General features: G+C 43.2%; 1 long non-coding RNA gene across 2 annotated transcripts in view; it reads right to left on the bottom strand.

Annotated features, from left to right (window-relative positions):
• The window catches only part of LOC116570508, a 113,732-nt gene that overhangs the window by 37,986 nt on the left and 59,419 nt on the right, over positions 1 to 16,327 (bottom strand). Inside the window, exons 1-2 of one of the 2 annotated variants that reach the window (XR_004277454.1) lie at positions 9,383 to 9,499; positions 9,195 to 9,253 (exon numbers count right to left, since the gene is read on the bottom strand). This is a non-coding gene — a long non-coding RNA (uncharacterized LOC116570508). Of the gene's footprint in view, positions 1 to 9,194; positions 9,254 to 9,382; positions 9,500 to 16,327 lie in introns of those variants that run through there. The other variant, XR_004277455.1, reaches the window with a different exon arrangement.

The raw sequence follows: 16,327 nt of genomic DNA, 5'->3' as shown, positions 1-16,327 counted from the left end.
AGGCTCAGGTCATCATCCCAGTGTCCCGGGATCGAGTCCTGCACTGGACTCTCTCCTCAGCAGAGAGCCTGCTCCTCCTTCTCCCTCTGCTTGCTGTTCTGCCTACCTGTGCTCTCTCTCTGTCAAATAAATAAATAAAATCTTTAAAAATAAATAAGTAAATAAAAATAAAATCAGTTGTATATTTTATATTAAAGACAAAGAAAAATAAAATTTATAAAAATAAGTTCATTTACAATAGCATCAAAAAGCAGAAAATACTTAAGAATAAACTTAATAAGGGATATGCAAACCTCTACAATAAAATATCTAAGACATAGCTAATATTATTTTTATAAGTGAAATAAATGGAGATGGAGACCATCTTTATGGATCAGAAAACAATACAGAATTAGCGTAAGGATAAACATAGATCAATGGGACAAAATAGAGACTGTGAAAAAGATACACTTTATATAGTCAATTGAAGTTTTATAAAGATATCGAGGCTATTCAGTAGGGCAAGGATAATCTTTCAACACATGGTACTAGAGGAATCAGATATCCATATGGGAAAAGAAAAAATATCACTCAAATAATAATTCAAAATGATAAACAAAATAATAAACCTAAATCTAAAAGTTAAAATGATAAAAATTCAATAAGGAAACATGCCTACCTAGTGATAGGCAGCAATTTCTTAGATAGGATATAAAAAGCACATATTATAGAAAAAATTGTTAAAGTGGGCTTTATCAATATGAATGAAATTTGCTGCTTGAAAGACACCTTTAAGAAAAGGAAAAGTCACAGACTGGAACAAAGTACTTGCAAATACATGTATCTGATAAAGGCCTTATATCCCAAATATATAAAGACCTTTCACAATTTAATAAGAAAAATAACTTTAAAAAAAAGGTAAGCTATTTGAACGGACAGTTTACAAAAGAAAATATATGGGGGGGGGAGGAGTCAAGATGGCGGAGAAGGAGCAGGCTGAGACTACTTCAGCTAACAGGAGATGAGCTAGATAGCTTATCTAAAGATTGCAAACACCTGCAAATCCATCGGCAGATCAAAGAGAAGAAGAACAGCAATTCTGGAAACAGAAAAACAACCACTTTCTGAAAGGTAGGACTGGCAGAAAAGTGAATCCAAAGCGACGGGAAGATAGACCACGGGGGGAGGGGCCGGCTCCCGGCAAGCGGCGGAGCAATGGAGCACAAAATCAGGACTTTTAAAAGTCTGTTCCGCTGAGGGATATCGCTCCAGAGGCTAAACCGGGGCGAAGCCCACGCGGGGTCAGCGTGGCCTCAGGTCCCGCAGGGTCACAGAAGGATTGGGGATGTCTGAGTGTCGCAGAGCTTGCGGGTATTGGAACGGGAAAGCCGGCTACAGAGACAGAGCCGACAGTAAGCTCGCAGCTCGGGGTTACCTTGAACCGGTCGCAGGCTCGGTGAGCTCGGAGCGTGGCCGGAGGTCAGGCAGACGGGAGTAACTGGGCGCTGTTCTCTGAGGGCGCACTGAGGAGTGGGGCCCTGGGCTCTCGGCTCCTCCGGGCCGGAGACCAGGAGGCTGCCATTTGTATTCCTGTCCTCCGGAACTCTACGGAAAGCGCTCAGGGAACAAAAGCTCCTGAAAGCAAACCCGAGCAGATTACTCAGCCCGGCCCCTGGTGAGGGTGGTCCAATTCCGCCTGGGGCAAAGACACCTGAGAATCACTACACCAGGCCCCTCCCCCAGAAGATCAACAAAAAATCCAGCCAAGACCAAGTTCACCTACCAAGGAGTGCAGTTTCAATACCAAGGAGAGCAGCAGAATTCCAGAGGAGGAGAAAGCAACGCAGGGAACTCATGGCGTTCTCCCTGTGATTTTTTTAGTCTTTCAGTTAATTTAATTTTTTTCTTTTTTATTTTTTTCTCTTCTTCTGCTAAATTTTTTTTTAACTTTTACCCTTTTCTTTTTTAACGTTTTTAAACTAGTTTATCTAATATATATATTTTTTCTTTTTTATATTTTTCTTTATTCATTTTCTTTTTAAAATTCTTTTCTTTTCTTTTTTTCATTCTTTCTTTTTGAACCTCTTTTTATCCCCTTTCTCCCCCCTCATGATTTGGGATCTCTTCTGATTTGGTTAAAGCATATTTTCCTGGGGTTATTGCCACCCTTTTAGTATTTTACTTTCTCCTTCATATACTCTTATCTGGACAAAATGACAAGGCGGAAAAATTCACTACAAAAAAAAAGAACAAGAGCCAGTACCAAAGGCTAGGGACCTAATCAATACAGACATTGGTAATATGTCAGATCTAGAGTTCAGAATGACAATTCTCAAGGTTCTAGCCGGGCGAAAAAGGCATGGAAGATATTAGAGAAACCCTCTTGGGAGATATAAAAGCCCTTTCTGGAGAAATAAAAGAACTAAAATCTAACCAAGCTGAAATCAAAAAAGGTGCAATTAATTATGAGGTGCAATATTTATGAGGTGCAATAAAATCTAACCAAGTTGAAATCAAAAAAGGTGCAATTAATTATGAGGTGCAATTATTAATGAGGTGCAATAAAAAATGGAGGCTCTCACTGCTAGGATAAATGAGGCAGAAGAAAGAATTAGCGATATAGAAGACCAAATGACAGAGAATAAAGAAACTGAGCAAAAGAGGGACAAACAGCTACTAGACCATGAGGGAAGAATTGGAGAGATAAGTGACACCATAAGACGAAACAACATTAGAATAATTGGAATTCCAGAAGAAGAAGAAAGAGAGAGGGGAGCAGAAGGTATACTGGAGAGAATTATTGGGGAGAATTTCCCCAATATGGCAAAGGGAACGAGCATCAAAATTCAGGAGGTTCAGAGAACGCCCCTCAAAATCAATAAGAATAGGCCCACACCCCATCACCTAATAGTAAAATTTACAAGTCTCAGTGACAAAGAGAAAATCCTGAAAGCAGCCCAGGAAAAGAAGTCTGTAACATACAATGGTAAAAATATTAGATTGGCAGCTGACTTATCCACAGAGATCTGGCAGGCCAGAAAGAGCTGGCATGATATTTTCAGAGCACTAAATGAAAAAAACATGCAGCCAAGAATACTATATCCAGCTAGGCTATCATTGAAAATAGAAAGAGAGATTAAAAGCTTCCAGGACAAACAAAAACTGAAAGAATTTGCAAACACCAAACCAGCTCTACAGGAAATATTGAAAGGGGTCCTCTAAGCAAAGAGAGAGCCTACAAGTGGTAGATCAGAAAGGAACAGAGACCATATACAGTAACAGTCATCTTACAGGCAATACAATGGCACTAAATTTATATCTCTCAATAGTTACCCTGAATGTTAATGGGCTAAATGCCCCTGTCAAAAGACACAGGGTATCAGAATGGATAAAAAAACAAAACCCATCTATATGTTGCCTCCAAGAAACTCATTTTAAGCCCAAAGACACCTCCAGATTCAAAGTGAGGGGGTGGAAAAGAATTTACCATGCTAATGGACATCAGAAGAAAGCAGGAGTGGCAATCCTTATATCAGATCAATTAGATTTTAAGCCCAAGACTATAACAAAGAAAATATACAAATGGCCAATAAGCACCTAACAAAGAATATCGGTACCATTAGTCATCAGGGAAATGCAAATTCAAACACAACGAGCGCTCACCCTACACACATCAGAGTGACCAAAAATAAGAGCCATGGTACCGACTATTGGTGAGGATGTATAACGACCCTAAGTCTTATACACTGATGATGGGAACCTTAAATTGTACAACTGTTGGGGCACCTGGCTGGCTCAGTGGGTTAAGCCTCTGCCTTCAGCTCAGGTCATGATTCCAGGGTCCTGGGATCGAGCCCTGCATTGGGCTCTCTTCTCAGCGGGGAGCCTGCCTCTCCCCCCTCCACCGCTCTGCCTGCCTCTCTGCCTACTTGTGATCTCTGTCTGTCAAATGAATAAATAAAATCTTTAAAAAAAAATTGTACAACTGTTTTAGAAATTGGCATTTTGAAAAAAAAAAAATGTTAACATTTAGCCATGCAGCATATGACCCAGCCCTTCTTCACTAGGCATCTACCCAAGATAAACAAAAACACATGTCCACACAAAGGCTTGTACATGAATGTTCATTGCTAATACTTCGTAATCGCCAAAAGCTCAAAATGTCCAAGTGAATAAACAAAATGTGCCATATTTGTACTATGAAATACTACCCAGCAATGAAAAAAGAGTGGATTACTGATATATGCAGTAACGGGGATGAATCTCGAAATCCTTGTGCTGAGTTCAAGAAGCCAGACACAAACAGAATAACTATGTATGATTCTATTTATATAGAATGCTAATTAATACATTATAACAAAAATTTGTCTGAGGCCAGGCACCACTCCTCCTGAAGGTGGGATAGATTAGAAGGGAACACAAGGAAAATCTGAAAGGTAATGGAAATGTTCTATATCTTGACTGGTGTTAATTTTGTAAGTGTAACCATCAAAACTCATCAAATTGTATACTTTCAATGGGTAGAGTTTTATATCATGAATTGTACCTCAATAACGTTAAAAGAGAAAAAAACTTGTAAAAGGAACATCACTTGGATCACTTAGATATACTTAGACTATTCACAAATGTGTGTTTGCATGGAAAATCATTCTTATAAACTCTGTACATGGCCAAGCAATTACAATTTCACTTGGCAATAAGCAGTATATTGTGAATCCTTGAACATTTAGCAGAACATTATCTAGCAGTGTTTTCTAGATAGGATTCCTCATTATTTTTTTCATTCTTCCAGTGTGAAAGAATATAATCTAGACACAGATTAAGCAAGGCGCTTGAAGATTTTAGGTATGAATGCAGTTTACTTTAAATGAACATGATTTTTTTTTAATGAATTTAATCAGCAGGGTTTTTCTTCTTACTGTTAGATAGCTTGACTTCTATTAAATCATTGTTATTATCCAATTCGTTACAGGACTCCAAAGCATTCATCATCTATGGTTGAATTATAATCATTTAAAAACAGCAATCAGGGCATTTGTACTACATAATAAAGTCAGTGAAATGTTAAACTTACAGAGAGAACATTCTCATTTTGTTTCTAAAGTAAACTACTTGAAGAAATTAAAACTGTTCATCTTAAAAGAAATGCAAAATCTCAATGCTTAATATGGACTGTTAGTAATTAGAGAGTGGGAATTTCCTCTGGGATGAAACAGCTCTCTGGGAGGAATTTGGGGCCACTTTTGAAAAATTAGCTTTCCTCCCAGAGCAGAATTTCTCAGAATCACCTGTGGGCTTGCGACAGCTCAGATGGCTGGACCCCCTGGAGAGCCTCCCAGAAGGCCTGCGGAGGGGTTGGAAAGGAGATGTTGAGTGAAGGAGGTATCAGGAACAAAGGATCAGGAATGGCCTCAGGACGTATAGAAAGTCCTCCAAGAACAGTGTGGGCTCTAATCAAATGAAAGGTAGGGAGAGATGCGACGGGAGGGTGGTGCCGGCTGGCGGGGTACGTTCTCTTCCACAGGCAAGCAAGGCACACTGCTATCGGGGCCAGAGGTCCTATGCTTGGCGTCACGCTACCAGATGTGATTTTATAGGGGCTTTTCCAGCACTGGCCCTTTGCGCATGCTCGTGGGTCCTTAATGACAAGATTCCCCCTCCCCCACCCTTTATTTCCCCACTCAAACCCTATTCTCACTTCAGAGACCAGCTCAAGCTCTATTTCACCCCATGTTCCTTCCTAAAGACAAAATTCCACATTGAATTATCCCACCCCTGCTCTACACTTGGCTAGACCTTACCATTTTCTCCTGTTTCTAAGTATTCCTCATCTCTTCAGCCAATCAGAAAAATCCCTCAGGATAAGGACCAGGATCCCACAACACCTAGTATAAGGCCAGCTGCATCATAAGAATTAAAAATAAAACACAACAAAAAACACACGCAAACCCCCCAAAACCTCACTGCTTGATTGGCAGGTTGCTAACACATTAAATCATCAACATTAATTGTTTTTATTGTTTGTTTTCTCCTTGATGGCGGTACTCAGAAGATGGTTCCTAGACCAGCAGCATCAACGACTGGGAATGTGTTAGAAAAGCACAGACTCAGCCCTGCCCAGAGCCACCAGTTACTAACTGTGGGGGGAGGGCGGCCACCTGTATTTTAACAAGACCTTCAGGTGATTAGGAGGCACACTTGAGTTTGAGAACCATTGCTTTCTACAAGGCTTGAATCCCAAAGTATGTCCAGCTGGCTTATAAAGGCTTGGAAACAGTACTGTGTATAATTTAAAATCTATTTTAAATTATAAAATTTCATCTTATAATTCTGTTTTATGCAATTAAATAAGATATATACTCTATCTAATATATATTATTAGATAATATATGTTAAGATGCATAATTAGGTTTTATACAATACAATTCTATTTTAAATTAAAGATAATTTAAGTAGGAACAAAAGATAGCATTATGAGAAAGCAAGGATAGAACTTACCAGAGCCAGCCCTGTTCTTGCTCAGCAAAGCCAGTACCCCCTCACCCATCCTTTATGTGTGTTAGCAGTGAGCCACGGACGGAGCCCCCAGCCTGCTGTGTGCTGGGGTGCAGCCTCGCCCACCTGAAAGCCCTGGGTGGGGGAGATCTTATTTATTCCTGAATTCCTCCCCTCTCAACTTAGTGAATGCAAAGCTACAGTGGTAATTAGACAGGCTGCCTTCACAATTTTTTGCAGAACAAAGATCTCCAGAAAGAATCATTCTCTCACCCCACTGATGAACTACCCTGCTTGCTACCATCCTCCTTCTAAACCTGTGTCCCAGTGTTGAAAGGCACGACACCTAAAACCCTAATCTTCAGATGACCTTTCCTTAACATTAGCCATAAAAATAATTAAGTGGTTTGCTTTTATTATTTGCTCTACTGAAGGGAAATTTAAATTTGAGGACTTCATATTCACACTTGGGATTGCAATGACAAATATATATTCAATGTGAAACATAAGAAGGTCCTGTGAGAGGCTCCAAACTGATTTCTAACATTTTTCTCCAGCCACATCATTTACAGAATTCCATGGGAGAACAGGCAAATAGAACACAATTTTATTTTATTTTGTTTTGTTTTCATGTGGGGGTTTTTTGGTTTTATAAATAAATAAACTCTTTTGTCAAGAAAGCTTAAACCTTATAAAAAGTACTACGTAAGGGGCACCTGGGTGGCTCAGTGGCTTAAACCTCTGCCTTCGGCTCAGATAATGATCTCAGGGTCCTGGGATCGAGCCCCGCATTGAGCTCTCTGCTCAGCGGGGAGCCTGCTTCCTCCTCTCTCCCTCTCTCTGCCTGCCTCTCTGTCTGCCTCTCTGTCTGCCTCTCTGTCTGCCTCTCTGCCTACTTGTGATCTCTATCAAATAAATAAATAAAATCTTAAAAAAAAAAATAAAGTACTACGTAAGCTCCTAAATCCCAGGCCCAAGAGCAAAAATATCCATAGTTTTTTTTTTTTCCCTCCACAGAAATTATCCTGGAAAAAGAGGAATCAGGTGGAATCAAATGTTTTAGGCAGGAGGAAGCAAAGTTTCCCTTTTAAAGTTTGAAGGAAACTAAATAGTAAATACGTTAGGCTTGGAGGTTCTTAAGGTCTTTGTGGCATCTACTCACCCCCGCCATTGCAGCAAGAGAGCAGACATAGGCGATGTGTGAGCAAATGGGCATGGGTGCGTTCCCAAATAATTTTATCTACAAAACCAGGTGGCCAGAGTTTATGACTGCATGGTTTATGGAATCCTAGAACTGTCCTGATGCCTAGCAGGAAAGTACACCACAAGCACAACTGAGTAAGTGACCCAAGTTAGGAAATTCCTTCTTCACGAATCCCCCCGTGTCTTGTTAGAAACTAATCCCCGCCTTTGAAACAACAGAGCGAGACTGCGGAGAGCCGTTCTCAAGATATCATCAAGTACTGTCTGTCTAGTGATGGAATGAAGCCGGGATAAGAGGGTTAGGGAAGCCACCACATTCTCCCTGCCCCTCAGACCAGAACCCTCAGTCATGGTGAACGCCCAAGCCTCCACCTCCAAACAGCTACCCTCTGATTGTAGAACGAAAGGAGGTATCTGGCTTCTTGAGGACATCCCAAGTCAGTTAAATCCCATCCTAGATGACCTACCTGTAGATTTCATGTCACGTGAGAAAAAATAAAATGCTTTCTGAAAGTCTAAGCCACCATTACTACAGGTCTCTGTAACCAGTCACCAAATGGAATCCCTACCTGCTACAAAGTCTTTTTGCTCTCTTCTTGCTACTCAGTCTCTTCAGAATGTCCTTCTTTCCTCCACCTTCTATTAAATAACTATGTTTAAAAAATATATCTGGGGGCGCCTGGGTGGCTCATGGGTTAAAGCCTCTGCCTTCGGCTCAGATCCTGATCTCAGAGTCCTGGGATCAAGCCCCACATCGTGCTCTCTGTCAGCGGGAAGCCTGCTTCCCCTCTCTCTCTCTCTGCCTGCCTCTCTGCCTACTTATGATCTCTGTCTCTGTCAAATAAGTAAACAAAATATATATATATATATATATATATATATATATATATCATAAAAATGAACAGTAAGTTACCCACTAATTCTAATGGGACAATAGACATCTATCTACACATACAACACAAAAGAAAAACACCTGTTCGTGAGAGCTTGCCTCTCATTTATGGGACACATCAGGTCTTTGAGGATTCAGGTTAATAACCCTCAGCTTTTAATTTTACTTATGACTGTGGATTTCAAAGCCCTCAATATTTTTATGCTGTGAATGCTGCATTTTTTATCTTGTGCTTAATGACGTCAACATTGTATATTAGGCGGGAAAGAGATGCCTAACTAAAAGAACAGGAACACCTGGAAAAGGACTGGTTCTTGGCCAAGGTTCCCACTTCACTAAATCCTTTGTTAAGACACGTAATTACTGACTACCCATATTGAAAGGCATTTTCACTCGAATTGCCACAACTGTGCTACAGCAATGATCGTCAGGAAAAGCCTGAAACCCTCACTTGGCTTTAGGCAATACCATTATTCAAGCCTCATCAGCCTCTCCCATCCACCATGGCCTACTCCCATCTAGTCACCAAATGACATTCCTACCAGAGCAAGGTTTGTCCCATTTGGGGTTTTTCGAACAATGAGACTAGCATGTTGATCATTCATGCGGTGCGTGGGCTGGCTACCTTGTTTTCCGTCTCCGCATCTCGAAGCACAGTCTTACAAAAGACTTTTTCAACAGATCCTAGAAGAAGAAAAGAAATTTAGCACATGAGACCCATGGGAGGAAACCAAACAGTGACATAGACCCCTAGTCAATGAACAGAGTCCCCAATCGCCCCAAGAAGGCTGTAAGTCATCACGCTCAACTCACAGAGAGGAAAGCCCAGCCTGGGAAGTTGTGATGCTTCTGTGGGTTTTGAACTTTCCATCACCAGGAAAACCAGTGGGCTAACAAATGCTCCAGCAATGACGAAGGCCTTTCCCCGGATGGAGGGCACCTTTGTCTGATAATAGTTTTCTGTTAGAGAGTGATGAACTGGCAGGCACCAACCACAAGAACCTGTGGAAACAGCCCCATTCACGTCACAGCTTCCCCTTTATTACATCTTGACAGGCCAAGACTAAAAGACTATCAGGTGAGGAAAGCAGCATGGTCATCGGTTGGATTCACTCATTGCATCTGAACAATTTTCAGCCATCATTTTTTTTTCATTTTTTTAAAGATTTTTATTTATTTATATGACAGACAGAGATCACAAGCAGGCAGAGAGGCAGGCAGAGAGAGAGGAGGAAGCAGGCTCCCCCCGCTGAGCAGAGAGCCAGATGTGGGGTTCGACCCCAGGACCCTGGGATCACCACCTGAGCTGAAGACAGAGGCTTAACCAACTGAACTACCCAGGCACCCCCAGGCATCATTTTTTTAACACTTGGAATCTATGGAAAAGAACCCCGTGGCAGGTGAGGGTTTCAGACCCTTACGCACTATCCATTGGAGCTTCCACTTGGAAGCCCACAATACTGAGAAGACTTAAGCTTGATCATTCTCCCTCTTTGATGAATTACTGACTTCAAAGTATCAAACCTTTATCTGCCTCTTCCCACCCTCCCTCACTCCTATCCAAAAAAAAAAAAAAAAATGTTTTCTTTGGCAATGACTTGGATTAAAACATTATTCAGAGATGGTAACATTAGGGAAAGTTGGTTGAACGGTATATGAGACGTTTGTACTTTTCAACTTTTTTGGAAATATAAAATTATTCCAAAGCCAAAAGGTATTCAAAGAGGAATGGGTTAGGGGGCCACTGGGTGGCCCAGTCGGTTGAGTGTCTGACTCTTCATCTCAGCTCAGGTCTTGATTCTGCAGTCCTGAGTTCAAGTCCTGCACTGGGCTCCATGCTGGGCATGGGGCCTACTTAAAATAAATAAATAATAAAATAAAATAAAAGGGACTGGGTTAGATAAGGACAACAGTGGTAAACACAGCTGACTACATCTGGAGCAAGTAAAGTCAATTATTCCAGGTTAACGGGAGCAATGAAGAGTGCAATTTTATCACCGTGAAAGAATAAGTAGTGACATCATCCGAAAATGCAAGCTGTTTCATTCCTATTTCTTATTTTTTTAATACTTTATTTATTTATTTGTCAGAGAGAGAGAGAACACGAGCAGGGGCAGAGGCAGAGGGAGAAGCAGGCTCCCCACTGAGCAAGGAGCTCAGTGTGGTCTGGAGCCTGATATGGGGCTCGATCCCAGGACCTGGAATCATGACCTGAGCCAAAGGAAGATGCTTAACCAAAAGAGCCACCCAGGCATCCCTCATGACTATTTCTTATGTAAATGTATTTAGTTTTGAAAGCCCATAAGAAACCACATTGGATAATGTGCCCAGGATCCTAGCAAGAGACGGATTATAATGTCCAGCAGTTAAATGGACACATCCACCCCTATGCAAGGCCTTTTTGAGGTGCAGAGTATAGAATATGGAATGGGTTTGCTGTGTGGAGATGCGGGATTCTCTGCTGCTGGGACCCAAATGCAAGCAGAAGTAGTGGACAACACTGCCAAGTGAGATAAAGAGGAAAGGCCAAAACCCATGTGCGTGCCCATCCAATGGGGCTCCCACCTCCCTGGGGGCAGCCCCCACGTGCCTTAACCAGGACCACACTCCACAGCCAGACCTACAGGAGGGCAATACAGAAACCCAGTCTGTTGCTATAAGCTGAGAGAGAATGGAGAGTGGGTTTATTCCCTTGTCCACAGTATAAATACCTACAGGTATATAAGATCAGAGAAAATTCCAGTACTACGAATACTCACCCTATAGAATGTCTTCCTTTCACCCTCACTATGATGAACGGACTTCTTCTCACAAAATTTGTATGCCAATAATTCTAAGCATTTAGAGAGAAAAATCCATTCTTGAGGTAGGCAGAATGCAAACCTCCCGCATTATTTTGCTTGAATGAAACCGCATCTAACACAGTGCTTGGTACCTCGGAAGTATCCGATAAATGCTAATCTCCTCCTCCTAACTGGTCTCATACATATGGAATTACATATTAAAATCGAAATTGATATTTCTTTATGGTAGTGCCTGTGATAAATGAGACAAGAAGAATCCTACATGTCTAAAATCAAAAATAAAGATAGAGAATGTAAATTAGGCAGGAGGTAGCAGAAGAGCATCCTGGGGGTCAAAGGGAGAGCGCATGTGTATAAACAGGTGACACAATTATACTGAAGCCTGATGACATCAAAGGCATTTTTTTATATTGGTCTCTTTGGTCACGTCTCCAAGCATCAAGGAAGATCAGCCTACAAGGTTCTAGGCTGCAAGAGCTTGGGTGGCAGCAGATAGAAGTGCTTACTAACTCCTCATCGCTTTTTAGAATAGTTTTAGATGTACAGAAAAGTCACAAAGGCAATAAAATAAAAAAGGAAGTCTCTAGTTCCTATATCCCCTCCCCTTTGTTTTGCCTATCAATGTCTTATATTACCATGGAATATTTGTCACTAGTAAGAAACCAACACTGGCAAATTAGTATTAAATAAATTCCATACTTGATTCTGAGTTTAATAGTTTCTCCATTAAGGCCCTTTTCCTGTCGCAGGATCCCATCCAAGACACCACAGTACGTTCAGTCGTCAGATCTCCTTAGGCTCCTCTCACCTGCGAAGGATCGAGGGATTCTCAGACTTCCCTTGTTCATGACCTTGACAGTTTTAAGGACTACTGGTCAAGTATTTTGTCGAATGTTCATTGATTTGCGTTTATCTGATGTTTTCCTCACAGTTAACCTGAGTTTCTGGCTTTCAGAGAAGAAGACCATAGAGTTGCAGTGCCTTTTTTTTTTTTTTTTTTTAAGATTTATTTATTTATTTGAGGTGGAAGACGGGCAGAGGGAGAGCATCTTCAAGCAGATTCCTGCTAAGCACGGAGCCTAGTTCTGGGCTTGATCTCATGAAATCATGCCTGAGCTAAAATCAAGAGTCAGATGCTTAACTGTCTGAGCCACCCAGGCGTGCCAGTGAAGTGCCCTTCTTAAACACCTTGGACCACCAGCTATCACCATGACTTATCACTGATAATGCTGATCTTGACCACCTGGTCAAGGTTGAGCTTGCCAGTTCCGCTACTGTAAGATTACTTTCCCCCGCCCCTTCCATACTCTGAAGTCACTAAGTATAGCCCAGTCTTGAATTGAGGGAGGGGAGCTTACTCTCCACCTGCATATTATATAAACTATTAATACCTAAATTATTTGAAATTCTTCTGTAAGGAAGATGTAATCTCTTCTCCACCACTGATTTATTTATTCATTCATTTCTATCAGCATGGACTCATGGGTATTTTATACTTTCAGTTCTAACTCGAGGTTATTGATTTTCATGCTCAAATTGTTCCTGCTTTGGTCAGCTCTAGTGGGATGGCTCCTGTATTCCTTTAAAGTGTCCACCCTTTTGTTTCTTGAACAATTCCTTACCCTCTGGTGCTGCAGGATGTTCCTGACCCCCCTTCCCTTCTGTGCCCCAACCCTACAAACAGTCATCTCTCCATGGAGACTGGCTTCCTTTGATCAGAGAACAGTGTCAGACAAGAAGAGCCATGCACTGGGTTCCCCATTGGTTGGGTGCTCAGAGATCACACTCCAACTGTCTGTGACAGGCCTGGCCTCCCCTGGTGGCTTATCCTGGAGCATGGACTTGGTCCACCAGCATCTTCTTACTGAATTATGGTAGTCCCATGTCTGGGACCTCACACTTCTGTGTGGTGGGACTTCAGTTTGAGGAATTTTTCTGCCCTGGACATGAGTAAGAGCCAAGGTATATGGGCTCACCTGGACCCTGAACCATTCATTCTACCACTCAGAGGCAGAATGAATTATCTGGTGATTTTGAAAGAGGGAACTAAGTTTCCTCAGCCCTGTCAGGGTTCTCTCTTTCCAACATGTCTGACAGAAGAGCAGAGGCAGCAGTCCCTGATGCCTTCAGGAGGGTGTGGGGTGGCGACAGCTGGTCTCAGGATGAGGAGGCACACCCTGGCCATGCTGCTAAGTCATGTCAATCAGTCATTCATGCATTTGTTTGTTCCTTGGGTAACAAGTATGTATTTACCTCATATACAAGTTGTTCCAAGCACTGGTGATACAGCAGTGGAAAAACAGGCACACGAAGACTTCCTTCCTTCATCAAGCTAACATACTTGCAGGGGAAAAAGGATCACAAGCAGGAACCAATATGTAAAGATCGGAGGGCTAGCAGTGCTAGAAACACACAAGGCAGGCTACGTAGAGAGAGCCAGCAAGGAGGGAAGGGGGTCCAGGAGAGGACGACCCTCTGAATGAGGGGGAGCTCATTAGTGGGCTTTGAATGGAGGAATAGTTCCTCTCCTTTCTCTTTTTTCTTAGGGGCCACTCTGTCAAGTTTAAAGTGGCCTATTGATAGGAGTCTTGGGCAGTAGGAAGGTAATGGGCAAAGCAGGAAGGCTAGCTGGGTGGCTCCCACAGTCACCGAGGCCAGAGATGATAATGGCTTGGACCGGGGTGGTGGCAGAAGGAGTCGCACACGGAAGAGAGAAGGACCCATGGATTCCCAGGTGTTTGGTCTGCACCACTGGCTCGCAGAATTGGACTTGACCAAGACGGGGACGTGTGCAGGATCATTTGGGGTGGAGAGGATCAGGAGTTCAATCAGAGACAGGATCCATTAGTAATGGTGAAGAAAGTATGAACGTCAGTGTCGGAAAGCGCCACACAGATCTGGCCCCCTCAGAACTACCTGACAAACAGCTACGATCAGTGGAAACTCCTTTCCCACTCCTGTGACTCTGCACCTGGATCAGACTGTAAGTCTCAGCCTGCACAGCTAGAATGATCTAAGTCACGTGTAGAAAGTGGAACTCTGGCTTCTGTGGGTCCACGTGAGCCCCCACGCTCGCATTCACGTCCATGTCAGCCTTACGCAAGTCCTGTGGGAGACAGGGCAGAGAGCAGTCCTTGGCCTGCTGCCGGCCTCTCGAGAACGTGGAGACGCTGTACCTCCTGTACCTCCCATTTTGGACCTTTCTGTAAAGCCCCCTAAATGCGATATGGGATTAAAGCCTGTCTGCGTCTTGAGTCTGAGGCCAGCTCGTACCCATAACCACAGCTGCGCTACTGCATAATAAAGATGGTTTTTTCATCTCTCTCTGCCTGACTCCTGTCCTCCCATAATTGGGATGGGAAAAAAGCGGTGTTAATCATTGCCTCCCTGGATCTCTGACATCCCAATGGGAGTTTCCTCGAGGTGGTGATATGTGCTAGTCTTTATCATAGCTGAGAGGCCAAAAAGCAAACCGCAGACCTGGAAATCTAATCCCGCTACATCAATTAAATCTTCACCAGTTGTTGGAAGGACGAAAATTCTCAAGAGCTGCTCCTTGGTGAAGAACAGATTGTTCCCCAGACAGGAAGGGGTGAGCTGCTGTTCTGTGATGCTGTCACTGAAAACTGAGCGAAATGGCCCCAGTCGGCCTCTGGGACCCAACACTCCCTGGTCACAAGAGTCATTCTACCTCTTCATGAAGCATCTCCTGATACTGAGTAAATGCAGCCCTTAGGAGCCACAGAAAGACCAACCTGGAGAGGGGTCTTTGGCAAGGTTCTGATGGGCACACGGAGCAGCTGGTGAGTCTGTCCTTTGTTCCCTCGAGTGGTGGCAAGAGGAAGAAAAGCAACAGAGAGTATCCAAGTGATGCTGGTGGTGTTCAATGGTGATTCCCTAATAAGGAATTTCTGAAGGAAAGGTTTGGAAATCATTTTTGAGACCACAGAGTTAACAAGTGTTTCTCTGAACACTATGCTAACATGCAAGCAGTTTGCATGCCATGCACCCAGCTCCCCTTTCTTCACCCCTGCCTATCAGTGCCCTCAGGTTTTCCATTCTAATTGGGTCTGGCACATGCAATTTCTCTCTTTATTCCCATCTGGCAGATTTGACCACTTGGCATATTCACTACTTGGCCATCTACCAACCGCATAAGCATTGGCGGGGCGGAGGGTCCTGGTGGAAAGTCTCTCCTCTGCTTCAGCCCCTCTGGGTCTGGAAATACTTTGAGATCTTCAGCAACAAAAGGACAGGGAAACAATTCAGCCGGTTGATGGGGGCACTGCTTTGTTCTTGTGTAAGAGAGAGAATTGTAGTTTGCAAGTTCACGTGTACACCGTGAAGTCATCGCACCCACGCCGACCTCACAAAATCTCTCATCTCTTAGATGCCCCAGAAACAAATGACCTCTTGGACCTATTTATTTATAATGAAGTGATCACAGATCATCATTCCTTTCCTATGTAATGTCAGAGTTAGGGTCCGTGATCAAAGGAACGAGACTGATACAAAGCGAAGGTCAAACAAAACTTTATTTCGCGCCAAGCATCAAGAATCAAACTGACCAGTCAGGGCTATCTCTTACGAAAAGGCGATGATGATGATCCCGACAAGGTCACTCCCAAGAAGGCCGCTCTGGACGAGGCTGCTCCGCAGATGAGGCCGCTCCATGATCGGAGCCGCTCCCAAAAGAGGCCACTCCCAAGATGAGGCCGCTGCTCCATGAGGTTGCTCCCCAGACAAGGCCGCTCCCAAGAAGAGGCCATTCTGGACAAGACCGCTTCCCGGACGAGGCTGCTCCTGACGACAAAGAGGCAATGATGACAGCGACGATGACAAGGAGGACAACCCGGATGACAGAGACTCTGCTCCCCACGATGCCACTCTGACAAGGCTGCCACCCAGAGGAAGCCACTGCAGGCGGCTGAGCGTGCAGGCGGTGGTTCGGGGC

The sequence above is a fragment of the Mustela erminea genome, chromosome 12 (assembly GCF_009829155.1).
Source record: "Mustela erminea isolate mMusErm1 chromosome 12, mMusErm1.Pri, whole genome shotgun sequence".
In the NCBI taxonomy this organism is placed as follows: Eukaryota; Metazoa; Chordata; class Mammalia; order Carnivora; family Mustelidae; genus Mustela; species Mustela erminea.
This window is presented reverse-complemented; position numbering and strand designations above follow the sequence as displayed.